Source organism: Physeter macrocephalus, chromosome 5, assembly GCF_002837175.3.
Source record: "Physeter macrocephalus isolate SW-GA chromosome 5, ASM283717v5, whole genome shotgun sequence".
Taxonomy (NCBI): domain Eukaryota; kingdom Metazoa; phylum Chordata; class Mammalia; order Artiodactyla; family Physeteridae; genus Physeter; species Physeter macrocephalus.
Genome location: NC_041218.1, coordinates 78,142,385 through 78,157,093, shown reverse-complemented (window position 1 = coordinate 78,157,093; position 14,709 = coordinate 78,142,385). Strand labels below are relative to the sequence as shown.

Sequence of the window (14,709 nt, the reverse complement as noted above, 5' to 3'; positions counted from 1 at the left end):
AAAAAAAAAAGAAATTACACACCATGTGGGCCAAAGGTAGAAGAATTAAGGAGAGGAGACACACTTAAAATGAAGTATCTGTAGAGGCCTAGATCTAAAGAAGGGCAATGGAGTGTGGTCCAAGTACCATCATCTCCAGCTGAATTCCTGCAGCTGCTTCTCAAGTGGTTTCCCAGATTCCTCTCCAACCCCACTTCAAGCCACTGTCTTTAGAGCAAAACATGTCATGATTTGAATAGTCACAATTTAAATTTCTCCAAAGGAGATATGCAAATTGTCAATAAGCACATGAAAAGACGCTCAAATCACTAATCCTTAGGGAAATGCAAATTAAAACCACAATGAAATACCACTTCACACCCATCAGGATGGCTATGAAGGGCATCAGAACATGCCAACCCAAAATATGCCACTTTGGTATAAGGATTATTTTGAGCTGAAGATAACTGAGAAATAGCAGACGCAGGAAGGCCTCCCTGTACTCCCCTTTTCTACCTAAAAGCAAGACATGAATTACCTATGAGAAAGGTGAGAACATTCTTATCACAGGAGACAAGGCACAGATGCTGAGATAAATCTGAACAAATACACCCTACTAAAACAAAACCTTATCTTCCATTAGTTTCCCCCATTTATTCACCTTCCCACAATTTACTGCCTCCAGAAGTTAAAACTCCTTTTCCTTTGTCTTGTCACATTTCCACAATTTGTGGCTTTTTGTTTAAATGCTATATGAGCTCTCAGCACTAACTGCTTCTTTGGAGCTTTCATTTCATTTCTGTGATGCCCACCATTTGCACATGAAATAAACCTTTTTCTCCTGTTAATCGATCTTTTGTCAGTTTAGTTTGCAGAGCCCTGGACACTGAACCTAAGAAGGTAGATGAAAAGGTTTTTTTCTTCCCCTACAGCAATTATTAAAAAACAAAATGAAAAACAACTGTTAGTACAGTGTGGAGAAATTGAAACTCTTACGCACTGCTGTTGGGAATACAAAATGGTGCAGGTGCTGTGGAAAACAGTATGGCAGTTCTTAAAAAAATTAAACACAGAATTACCTTTTTTTTTTTTTTTTTTTGCAGTACGTGGGCCTCTCACTGCTGTGGCCTCTCCCGTTGCAGAGCACAGGCTCCGGACGCACAGGCCCAGCGGCCATGGCTCATGGGCCCAGCCACTCCGCGGCATGTGGGATCTTCCCGGACCGGGGCAACGAACCCATGTCCCCTGCATCAGCAGGCGGACTCTCAACCACTGCACCACCAGGGAAGCCCCAGAATTACCATTAGACCCAGCTATTCCACTTCTGGGTATAACCACAAATGAACTCAAAGTGTTACGGAACACAAGTTCGTGTATCCAATGCACAGCAAGGACAAACAAACCGAAATGCGGGAGTTTGGAGCAGAGAAAGGTTTATCATAGGTCCAAACAAGGAGAATGGGCGGCTCATGCTCAAAAACCCTGAACTCCACGATGATTTTCAGGAAGAAGTTTTTATAGGCAAAATTTGGGGTGAGGGCTGCAGAGGGTGTGACTTTCTTCTGATCGGTTGGTGGTGAGGTTAACAGGGTGGTGTTCCAGGAATCTTGCACTCAACCTGAAGTTAACCGTCCGCCACCTGAGTGGGGACCTTAGTTCCTGCAGAAAAATTCAAAGATATTATGTATATTCCTTAATGAGGAACCAGGATACTGCTTTAATTGCTGCAGTACAGTTTCTTGATTGTTTCTACTTTGTCTCTGCATACCCTTACTTCCCTGATTAGCAACTGTTTGAATCTGCCCTTCAAAATTCAAGGAAGTCTAAGAGGCTGAAGTCTTTACCCCATAAGTAAGAAAAGGGGGACATGGAAGGGCTTCTGTACCCAGGTGGGCCCCACAGGGTCCTGCTCAGTTTCTAAACCAGGGACTCAAAGAGGAACTTGTACACCCATGTTCACTGAAGCACTGCAACGCGGAAACAGATGAACAGATAAACAAAATGTGGTATATATATACATATATATACAGCTTTAAAAGATAATAAAATTCTGATACAAGCTACAACATGGATGAAACTTAAAGATATTATATTGATACTAAGTTAAAGAAGCTAGACACAAAAAGACAAATATTATATGATGCCACTTACATAGGAACCCAGAAGAGTTAGATACAGAGATAGAAAGTAGAAAGGTAGATACCAGTGGCTAGGGGGATGAAAGAATGGAGAGTTAGAGTTTAAAGTTTAGAGTGCAGGGACTTCCCTGGCAGTCCAGTGGTTATGACTCCGTACTTCCACTGCAGGGGGCCAGGGTGGATCCCTGGTCGGGGAACTAAGATCCCACATGATGTGTGGCACAGCACAAAAAAACCCCCAAGAAAACAAAAATAAAATTTAGAGTACAGAGTTTTACTTTGGGATGAAGAAAAAGTTCTGGAGATGTACAGCAGTGAAGGTGAGGTAAGAGGTAGATGGGCTCCTGGGCTGAGCAGCTGGAGTTTGTCAAGCAGAGTAAATTGTAGTTTGTTTTCCCTGACACTTCAAGGTAAAAGTTAATGGCAGAAGCTGAGCTCTGCTGGAGTAAAGAGATAAGATGACCACATCTATCACTACTGAGGCCAAGGAGACCTCCCCTGCTGCACGCACACAGGAAGGCTCCTCAGGGGTCAAAAGGGAGGGGGCACTACCCCAATAATATGTGCTGTCAAATTTTCCCAGAGGCCTCCACGCTGGAATCCATCTTGGCTAAAAGATGCACACACATATTGGATAGGGCCCTGAGACAGGTCAAATGTGGGACAACAGCCAAGATAATTGGCCAGAGGAAAAAAAAAACCCTGAAGAACTGCCCCATGTAAGGAATTTAAATCACCTTTCTGGTGCACTCCTCATTAGGGAGGATAGCCACACTCTTCTCTGGGTGCATATTTCTACTTTGCTTCTGCTCTAAATAAGCTGCTTCTTTGTTCTCTTTGCACATACAGTGCCTCCAATAAACTCTGTGCCTGCTTTACAACGTCTCTTTGTGGAATTCTTTCTTCAAAGAGGACAAGGACCAAGGTCCTCTCACCTGCCAACATCAATGGTTGCACAAGAACGTGAAAGTACTTAATGCTACTGAACTGTACACTTAAAAATGGTTAAAAAGGTACATTTTATATTACATATTTTACCATACACAACCCTTCAACGCACTATGGAGAACAGTATGGAGGTTCCTTAAAAAACTAAAAATAAAACTACCATATGATCCAGCAATCCCACTCTTGGGCATATATCCAGAGAAAACCATAATTCAAAAAGATACATGCACCCCAATGTTCACTGCAGCACTATTTACAATAGCCAGGACATGGAAGCAACCTAAATGTCCATGAAGATGTGGTACATATATACGGTGGAATTACTCAGCCACAAAAAAGAATGAAAAAATGCCATGTGCAGCAACATGGATGGACCTAGAGATTGTCATACTGAGTAAAGTAAGTCAGACAGAGAAAGACAAATATCATGTGGTATCGCTTATATGTGGAATCTAAAAAACTGGTACAAGTGAATTTATTTACAAAACAGAAATAGAGTCACAGATGTAGGAAACAAACTTATGGTTACCAAGGGGGAAAGGAGGGGAGGGATAAATTGGGAGACTGGGATTGACATATACACACTACTATGTATAAAATAGGTAACTAACAAGAACCTACTATATAGCACAGGGAACTCTACTCAATACTCTGTAATGATCTACATGGGAAAAGAATCTAAAAAAGAGTGGATATATGTATAACTGATTCACTTTGCTGTACAGCAGAAACTAACACAACATAGTTAATCAACTACACTTCAATAAAAATTAATTAAAATAAAAAACTCTTCAACAGTTTCCCAGTGTACTTAGAATAAAATTAAAACTATTTACTGAAACCAAGCAGGACCCTGTGGGGTCCTCCCGGGTACAAATGTCTTTCCATGTCCCCACCCCGTTTCCTATTTGTAGGGAAAAGGCTGCAGCCTCCTAGGCCTCCCCTGCATTCCAAAGGGCAGATTCAAACAGATACTCACAAAAGGCAGGGAATGCAGAAACAAAGGAGGAGCAGTCAAGATACAATAGTGACGGGCTTCCCTGGTGGTACAGTGGTTAAGAATTCCCCTGCCAACGCAGGGGACACAGGTTCGAGCTGTGGTCTGGGAAAATCCCACATGCCACAAAGCAGCTAAGCCCATGCTCCGCAACTACTGAGCCTTCACTCTAGAGCCCGAGTCATAACTACAGAGCCCACATGCCACAACTACTGAAACCCATGCATACAGAGCCAGTGCTCCACAATGAGAAGCCACCGCAATGAGAAGCCCAGGCACTGCGACAAAGAGTAGGCCCCGCTTGCTGCAACTAGAGAAAGCCACACACAGCAATGAAGAACCAAAGCAGCCAAAAATAAATAAATTTTTTTTAAAAAGATACAATAGGGCTTCCCTGGTGACACAGTGGTTGAGAGTCCGCCTGCCGATGCAGGGCACACGGGTTCGTGCCCCGGTCCGGGAAGATCCCACATGCCATGAGCGGCTGGGCCCATGAGCCATGGCCACTGGGCCTGCGCATCCGGAGCCTGTGTTCCACAACGGGAGAGGCCACAACAGTGAGAGGACCATGTACCGCAAAAAAAAAAAAAAAAAAAAAAAAAAAAAGATACAAAACAGTTACAAGCACAAGATTCCGGAGTTCAGGGTTTTTGAGCAGGAGCTGCCCATTCTCCTTGCATGGTCCTTGCAATAAACCCTTCCTAGCTCTGAACTCACATTGGTTAGTTTGGCCTCACTGTTCATCAGGCATACAAATTTGTGTTCAGCAACATGACTACAATCCCGAAAGTTCTGCATAGCTGACTTCTACCCTTATCTCTGTCTGTCCTAATCTCACACCACTTCCCTCTTGCTCACTGTGCTACAGCCCAGCTAGGCGAAACACACCAAATTCTTTCTGAACTCAGGGTCTATACAACTGCTATTCCCCTGCTTGAAATGCTCTCCCCATGGCTCATTCCTTTTCATCCTTTAGTATTTAGCTCAAATGTCACCTCTTCAAAAAGTAGCACTCCCACTCCTACCCCACTTCCAGCCTCAAAGAACTCTCTATCAATCTCCATATGAAATTATGTACAGTACAATCCTCCCTCAGTATCTGCAGGGGACTGGTTCCAAGACCCCCAATAGATACCAAAATCCACAGATGCTCAAGTCCCTCATATAAAGTGGCATAGTATTTGCATATAACGTATGCACATCCTCCTATATACTTTAAATCATTTCTAGATTACTAATAATACCTAATACAATGTAAATGTTATATAAATAGTAGCAAATTCAAGTTTTGCTTTTTGGAACTTTCTGGCATTTTTTTTCAGTATTTTCAATCCACGGTTGAATCCACAGATGCAGAACCCGCAGATACAAAGGGGTGACTATATTCTATCTTTAAAACCTTAACCAAGGGCTTCCCTGGTGGTGCAGTGGTTGAGAGCCCGCCTGCCAATGCAGGGGACGCGGGTTCGTGCCCCAGTCCGGGAAGATCCCACATGTCGCGGAGCGGCTGGGCCCGTGAGCCATGGCCGCTGAGCCTGTGCTCCGCAATGGGAGAAGGCCACAACAGTGAGAGGCCCGCGTACCGCAAAAAAAAAAAAAAAAAAAAGCAAAACCTTAACCAAGTTATTTTATCTTCCTATACCCTAATGTCCTCACTTATATCATGGAGACAACAGTACCTATGTAATACTGGTGAGGATAAATGACACCTCATACTACTAATGTCAATAAATGTTAACATTTATTATTAGCATCAGGTACTTACACAGTAATGCCAGTAATTCTTAACAATCTTAGTAACCTGAGTTAATACAGGGGATGTTTTACTAGACCCAAATAAAACTCCTGATTAGCTCTTACGTCCCTCCCAGAAACCAGTCCCCAAACACAAAATTTATTTCCCACTAATCACAGAAATATCTCCCCCAATCAAGCCAGTCTCTGTCTCATTCAATAACAATAATAATGCTACTCGACAACTGGGTTGGTGTTGAGCCAAAAGACACAAGCAAGCCGAAGATCAGAAGGAAGGATTTATTATTATTTGCAGCAAGTAAGGAGGGATCTTTCCCAAAGCAGTGTCTCTCGGAACAGTAAAACTGGGGAAGTTTTAAGCTAAGGGTATATGCATATTCAGCAAGGGGCTTGGGCAGCCCACGCTTTATTTGATTGAAGTCAGAAGGATCAGAAAAGATCAAAGTCATCCCTTAGGTTCCAGCTGATCTGGTAGATGAGCACTTCAGGCTAATCTTCACCACTGAAACAGAACTTGGAGCCTTTACACCTGATATCATTATCTTTGCTTGAATGTTTCTGCATTCTTCTGTGCCCTTAAGATCATTAATTACTGAGACCTGTTCAAGGGCAAGCATTATGGCTAGGCTTAGATCACAAAATGGCTTAGGCCAAAAATGGCTTCTCTCATGTCAAGAAAGCCATGCCTGGTTCTCTTCCTCCAGGGACCCCCTACCCTATCTACTTACAATAATACCTTACAGTTATATAATATTTTTATTTACCAGATATGTCTCCTTACATCCTCTCATTCAGTCAGCAGCAGTCAGGCTGCAGTCTTGAAAAAAATTTCTTCGCAGAATTTTTGTACAGCATGAAATACCGCATTGGTAGTAGTCACTAAAGAATTACCCAGTCCTAAAAGATGACATAATAGCATGCTGTTGATGAGAACAGTTCCTCTTCCATATAGCCTAAAATGAGACCAGAGTATCTGCTTAAATGCTACCTGCGCCAGAAGGATTTCAAAACCTCATAACCTTACTCTAGCCCACTTTGGTCTTCTCTCACATCTCACAGCACATTACTTTATACCAATTGATTTTACACATCATATCACTCAACCATGTGTGTAAGCCTTGTCTCTTTAAGTCCCAGGTCCTTTAAGGGCAAGAGTAACATGCCCTACCCTGCAGCCACAACTCCCACACAGCCTGGAGAACAATCAGCGGAGATGCCTTATATTTAAGCACACCCCTGAGCCTAACCCCACCATCTCCCAAGCACCAATATGACCTCCCTGCAATGTTTCTGGGGGGTAGAGGGGCAGAGGAGATGGGAATTTCAAGATAAAATTACAGTCGGTGGGTTGCATATCCACAGATTGAACCAACTGCAGATAGAAAATATTTAAGAAAAAGAAATTCCAGAAAGTTCAAAAAGCAAAACTTGAATCTGCCATGCACGGCAACTATTTACATAGCATTTACATTGTACTAGGTATTATAAGTAATCTAGAGATGGTTTAAAGTACAGAGGAGGACGTGTGTAGGTTATATGCAAATAATATGCCATTTTATATAAGGCACTTGAGCATCCCATAGATTTTGGTATCCATGGCTGTGGGGTGGTAAGGGTGGAGGTGGACCTGGAACCAATGCCCTGCAGATACCAAGGGACAACTGTATCTTCAATTACCCATTTCTAGGCTGGAAGGACCTGAGAAGAAATCTAATTCAATATTCTCACATTTCGTCCTGCCTAAAATGAGGCAATGAGTTAGTGACAGAAAGTGCACTGGTCCTGAACACAGGTCCTGACTCAGTATTTAGGTTTTTCTCTATACTATACTACCTCCTGTACCTCCATTAGAAGGATTGCGTTTGTAAGTACTGAATGAATTGTGAATATTAATGAATATTAAATGAACCTCGTTCTTTTTTGCTTTAAAGGAACGTAACAAGAAAACAGTAATGGCGGTTTAGGGCAATGATCCTAAAATTCTGAAGATGCGTAATTTGGACTGTTCTTTAAATTATCAAGTTCACATATTAAAGTTCAAATATGTTGATTCACATAAATCAAAGTATTACAAAGTTGCTACAAGAAGAATTTAAGAAATCTTCGATCTTTTTTTTTTTAAACATAGGCAAAAAACTACAATAGAAAAAATATTAAGTAAAACAAAGATAAATACAAGGTCTTCTGGATGTAGATATCTTCACCATGATCAATAAATACAATGATAAGAAAGAACACATTTCCAGAAAAAAAAGGAACGGAGTGGAGGGTATGCAGAAAGACCCATATTCAAACACAACCTTTACTAGGTGCAGTTTCATTTAAAGCATGAAAGAACTTGATTTATTCATTCCTTTGCTCACTTATTCATTCACAATATTTATTAAAGCACCTACTATGTGCCAGAAACAGGAAATGTAAAGATGAAACGAGACAGGATTCCTGCTCTTCTGGAGATCATGTTTTAGTAGGAGTGGGATGGTAACAAGCAAACACCGAAACAAGCCAATTGCAGCTTGTGATAAATTGCTATGGAAAAAATAAACAGGGTGATGTGAGAATGTGTGAGGAGTCTACATGAGGTATGAGGTCAAGGAAGGCCCTCTGAGGAGGTCTGATCTTGGAAAGAAGAGGAAGTACAAAGTCTGGTTCCAATTTCCTTCTAACTAAAACCTTTAGAATTCCAACCAGAATCTTGGGAGGAGGAGTAAATTCCTCATTCCTAGTCTCCTCAGTACAAATACAGGAGAATGAGAGGGATCCCAATCCCCACATGGAATGGCCTGGTTTGGAGAAACCATCCAAAGTGAACAAAAGGAAACTCACAAGCAAAGAAAGCTCTGTTTTCCCCTTTCTTAGGAAAATGGCAGTTCCACTGTTTGGTAACATATGAACAGTAATGACCTGACATGGTGGACTTTACACAGAAAAACATACTCATTTTGGCGTTTTCTACCATGAAGAGGGCGGTGGTAAGATGAGGCAGGAATAAAGTCTATATAGCAATCCACTGGCATGTTACTTTACAATTGTTATTAAGCATTTTAAATACAATTTTTCAAACTCTAACATACTCCTTGTTAAAAAACACAAAAGTAGAAAAACAAAGAACATGGGGAAATTTTTTTCTTAATTTGTATATTTACTGTGTTACAGGTCTTAATGTATTCATTCCAATTTACAAGATTTACACATAAGCAAAGATCTGTTCAAAGCTCTATTATGCCACTTGCCAAACAGCAAACATGCAAGCAACTAGATGTCTGAGCAATTTTTCAGTGGTTTCTCCCTAGCCAAAGACCTAAAGACAAATATGTTAGTACAACATTATCACTAGGGAAAAGTAAAGATGGAGAATCAGCGAATATTTAAACTAGAACACCCTCATTTTAAAGACAAGGGAAGTGAAGCACAAGGAGGATAATGACCACCCAATGTCAAAAAAATGGGGGAAATTAGGCATCCAAACTCTCAGCTCAGGACTCCAGCGTTTTTTTCAAAAGCAAGGAACAAGAATCTACTTTTCAACTGGCACTTTTTAAACAACAAGATGAAACAGAAACCATGAGAGTAGGTTGTACACAATACAGATTTTGTTTGGTGAAACTTTTTTCATTTTTTTTTATATATACTTTTTTCATACACAGATATGCACACACAGAGTTACATATCTATGGAGTCTTGAGGTGAAAAGATCTCTTGCTACGGGTTGCAGTCAAAAATATTAAAAACACTACATTTGGGCTTCCCTGGTGGCACAGTGGTTGAGAGTCCGCCTGCCGATGCAGGGGACACGGGTTCGTGCCCCGGTCCGGGAAGATCCCACATGCCACGGAGCGGCTGGGCCCGTGAGCCATGGCCGCTGAGCCTGCGCGTCCGAAGCCTGTGCTCCGCAACGGGAGAGGCCGCGACAGTGAGAGGCCCGCGTACCACAAAAAAACAAACAAAAAAACCCACATTTCACACTGCCTATCGTGAAATACTTCTTGTATTGGTATTTTTATGCAAACGTTGCAATAGCAAGGCTGAAAACATTAATGGATGGCCAATCCTACCTTGGAAATCTCTCCTTCAAATCCCATTTTTGCATTCATTCAGTGCTCTACTTTTTGTGCCGTTGACTATAGCTAAAGTAACTATCGACAGCGATAGCAGCACCTAGCAAGCACAGAAGCTCTCATTCAGCCAAAGGTGCTAGAAAAATCACTGCCTATTGGTCTCCTAAGGAACTTATAGCTGGAAAAGTAGATATTTATTACAAAAAGACACAGTATGTTCACTAGAGTGCAGAGGTTCAGAGAGTTCTCTCCAAAAAAAGAAATAAGTACGCCACAGACTTGCCTTTGAATGTAATTTCAGGGAAAGGCTCATTCCTAAAATATTTTCTATTTTCTCTACATAATATTGCCTGAGGCTAATATCTAGGGGAAAAAATTTAACATAGGACACAGCATCCACTCCTCATTAGGTCTAAGATTTAAAATGTGAACTGCCTTGGGAGAAGCTACACTAAAATTCCAGCTAAGATATAGAAATATCACATCTCAAGATATAAGATCATTTTTCGATGGCATATTGGGGAGAGGCAAGAGAAGACAACAACATTGAAGAGTATACAGATAGATAAAAGAAAATGGGTAAAATAAGTCAGGGTTAAGAAGAGAATGTTAGAGCAAAAGGTAAACTACCCAATCACTATGTCACAGTAAAAGTTTAATCCAAAAAATATATTACGCACTACTACATATTTCCGTCTCGGAACCTGACCTCCCCACTGCCTCAGCCAATCATGTTTTGTGCCGCGTGACCCCATGTCCCCTTCCACAGCTAACCAGACTAGCACTGGGCACCTTTGCCTGAGGCCTCCAACAAAAATTGGCCCCTAAAAAAGCCAGTATGTTGGGAGTAGGAGCAAAAAGTAAAAGAAATCACATAAAGAAACAATGAAGTTGAATTAGGGATTGACAAACTCAAGTTATATAAAAGCAGGCATAATACAGAGGCTATGAGTAAAAAAAAAAAAAAAGAGATACGTAGTAGGGAGGAAGAGAACTAAGCATGTCAAAAATAGTGAAAACATGTGCAGCTCATGAAAGAGGGATGAAGTGGTCAGGAGAGAGTCTTGTTTATGGCAGCTTTCTAGTTCTGTCGTGTATATCCCCTTCCTCAAGGTGAGTGGAAAATAAAAAAACCTAAGACACAAATAAATGACTAAAAGGGTTTACATCACTTTTTGTCCACATTAAAAAAACTTATCATTGCAAAGTCTGAGTTAGAAGAGTCCTTGGAATCAGATCAATTCACTATTTGAGAGAGAAGGAAATTGAGGACCGCAAAGGAAACTAAGGTTGTATAAATAGTGACAGAGCTAGGACAAGAACCAAGGTCTCCTTTTTCCATAGTCATTACTCTGTCCTAAACAGCACTAAATATCACCAACAGAGAAAAATTTTTACTGAAAACGAGTATTTCTGCCACACATTTTTAAATGAATCAGAAATTTTTATGTGCATTATGCCATCTCCCACAGTTTAAATTTTTCACTTATTTACTCTCTGGTTCTCTGGTATTCTTATGAAATACATTCGTTAGATTTCTCCTTTTCTTTGTAAGGGTATTTTTTTAATGCATGCGTCACTCAAGACATTACACAAAATTCATCATGCTCCACTGGCTTTTCCCCACCGTACCTTCAAAAACAGCATTACTCAGAACATGTTATTTCACAGACTGCACAACAGTGCTTGAACTCAAAGTAGTAAAGAACAGACATTTTAACTGAAAACAATTTCAGCTAAGGACCATAATGATTTCCCTGAAGAAAAACTCAACACCTATGTCACTAAAGTTCAGAGAAAACAGTGCAAGAACAATCGAAACTGAAGAAGAACTAATGTGAAATGTTTCAAGTCATTCCTTACAAAATGTATTGCAATCATTCAGTTTATCGTGAGACCAAAAACTACAACTTGGAAACACAAATCCCAAAGATGGGAAATTACTAAACAGTGGGAAAGTGTAGAGAGAGGATGAAACAAAGTTGACATAGGGTAAAGATGGTGAAGCCCCACGTCAGGACTGCAGCACACCTAAATGCTTATACTGCCAGAACAAACACTTAAGCTCCTCTAAGGATCCCCTACACGACACAGCTGGGAGTGGGGTGAATAAGACCTTGAACCTAAAGCTGATCCACAGAAGAGCAAAGTCATCAATTTCCTAAGAACATTCTCAGCCATCTTAAAACAGCGGAAATTGAGAAGACAGCATATTTTAAAGAATTCTTTGCTTAGGTTTAAGGTGAACAAGGTATATATAAAGTGAAGAACACACAACCTAGAGTGCTAATGATTAAACAAGGAAAAACTCACCAATCTAGGGGCCACTTCAGTACAGCTAATGTACCATACTCAAAAGAATTTTTTCGTCAAGCGAAGAATTCATGGCGTTGTAAGCATATTACTTCTTATTCTTGCATCTTAAAGGTGTATAATGTTACCGCCATTTGGTGAGAAAATTCAGGCTTAGAGCCTTTAATTAACCAAGGTCACTAAAGCCAGACAGTGCGTCGAGCGGGATTGGAACCCCGGCTGTCTTAATAAGGCTTGCGAGAGTATAAGCCGCAGTCGACACAGCTGTTTAAGTTCATCCTCACCAGTCACCCAGGAGCTGAGTTTTGAAGAGGAAATCTAAAAAGGGCATTTGACTTTCTCTCTCTCAAAGCACAAGAGAACTGAGCTGTCAGAAACAGAAAGAGGAGTGCGGCTGCCGCGCGGGCGCTCCATACCCCCAGCTCAGGTCAGTCGCTCCCCAGCGCCAGCGGCCGCGGTACCGAGCCCGCCCCGCTCGGATCACGCAGCCCGAGCCACGCTCGGTTCTCCGCCCGGGGCCAAGGGGGCGCGGCTGTCAGACCCGGAGGAGCAGGGACAAAGAGCCTCCCCGGCCGTGGCCGGGGGCTGCGGGCCAGTGGCCGAGCCGGGGCTCCGTGGACGCCCGGCGGCAGCGGCTCCGATGGGGCGGGGTGCGGAGCGCGGCGGAGGAGGGGCGACCGCCAGCCCGAGGCGCTCAGCCAGAGACGCGGACAGGGCGAGCGGAGACGCCTTCCCTCTCGCCCTCTCCCCATTACCTTGTTTGTGGGCTTCTCGTCACCGTCGCCAACGCCAACTGGCTTCCAAGCCGGGGCGGCGCAGCGAAAGCCGATTAGCGGGCGTCAGCAGCCTCCTGCGCCTGCGAAACAGCCTCCAGGTAGGGATGGAGAAAGGCCGGGGCTAGGAATCAGAGATAAGGTTGGTTCCCAGCTGGTGGAGATTTTACTCCTCTCGTCCCTTGCACTCCGCTTCCGCTCCGCCTCCTGGCCCGGCCCTTCCCCCACTTCGGAGACCAGCCGCCCACGACGCGCGGCATTGTGGGGGATGTAGTCCCGGAATGCGGAAGAGGCGGCACGTGTTTCTAACCCGTCGGCACCTACTCCGGGTCAGGACGACGCCGTTGCACAGCAACCAGAGGCGCCTGCAGGCTCCTTTTTCGGATGAGCTTAGCTTGAGGGAGGAGTTTTCTCTGCCATAATTCGCTGCGGGCGCGGAAAGGAGAGCGTGGGCGTCTCACTCATACCTTCCAGCTGGGAACTAACAGTTACACGCTGTTGGCTTGAGGCAGAAGGGCTTAGTAGTGATTAATAAAAGTGTACTACTTACAAGATGCCCGTTTTTGCCCCGAATGTCCGTAGCCAACGGAGTAAGGCAAAAATAACCGACTAAAGATTGAACAGGAAGAAACAAAATCGTTATTTTTCATAGATAATATCAATACTATGTATATGGCAAATCCAAAAGAATTTGCAGATAAATTGTTAAAATTAATAAGAGTTTAACAAGGTTAATAGACACAAAAATAGTATTTTTTTTTTTGTGGTACGCGGGCCTCTCACTGTTGTGGGCTCTCCTGTTGTGGAGCACAGGCTCCGGACGCACAGGCTCGGTGGCCATGGCTCACGGGCCCAGCCGCTCCGCAGCATGTGGGATCTTCCCGGACCGGGGCCCGAACCGGCGTCCCCTGCATCGGCAGGCGGACTCTCAACCACTGCGCCACCAGGCAAGCCCCACAAAAATGGTATTCTTAAAAAATACTTATTTCTATATTCCAGGAAAAAAAAAAATTGAATTTTCTTTAAGTTAGATAATTTGAAGCTTACAATACCCTCAAACCAATATCAGACATCTAGGAATAAATCAAAGAAGTGCAAGACCTATATGAAGGAAACATTTTAAAAACATTGAACAAGACCTAAACAAATAAGAGATAATAACACGTTCACAGATTGAAAGATTCCATACTTGAAAGATGTCAAGCCTCCCCAAATTAATCTGTAGACCCAGTGCAATTCCAGAAAAATTTCAGTAGATTTCTGTGTGTGCGTGTGTGTGTGTGTGTGTGTGTGTGAGAAAGAGAGAAACTTAACGAGCTAATTTAAGTTTATGGAAGAGCAAAGACAAGTATATATGAGGAAGAGGAGGAAATAAAACAAGTATATATGAGGAAGAGGAGGAAGAAGACTTGTGCAACCAGATATCAAGCTTTATTATAAAGCCATAGTCATTAAGGCACTGTGGTATTGGATCAAGGATGCGCCAATATACCAATAAAACAGAATGAAGAGCCCAGAGATGCGCCACGGCTTCAGTAGCGACAACCGCTCCCAACGATAGGTCTGAGCCTCACCAGCCCCTCCCCCAGGAGACCGATGCAGTCGGCCAACCCCCGATATTAAAAAAAAAAAGAATAAAGAGCCCAGAAAGTCTCATCTGTACATGAAAGTTTGATTCACGTTGTCATGATGGCAATGCAGAGCAATGCCTAAAGGATGGTTTTCAATAATTGGTGCTGGGACAAATA

At 42.6% G+C, this 14,709-nt stretch overlaps 1 protein-coding gene across 1 annotated transcript in view; it reads right to left on the bottom strand.

The window, feature by feature from the left end:
* CCDC126 (coiled-coil domain containing 126) overlaps positions 1-13,305 on the bottom strand; it is a 51,310-nt gene extending 38,005 nt beyond the window's left edge. The window contains exon 1 of the mRNA XM_007108588.4: positions 12,944-13,305. The gene's annotated coding sequence lies outside the window, so the exon portion shown is untranslated. The remainder of the gene's footprint in view (positions 1-12,943) is intronic.
* Between the last annotated feature and the right edge of the window lie 1,404 nt (positions 13,306-14,709).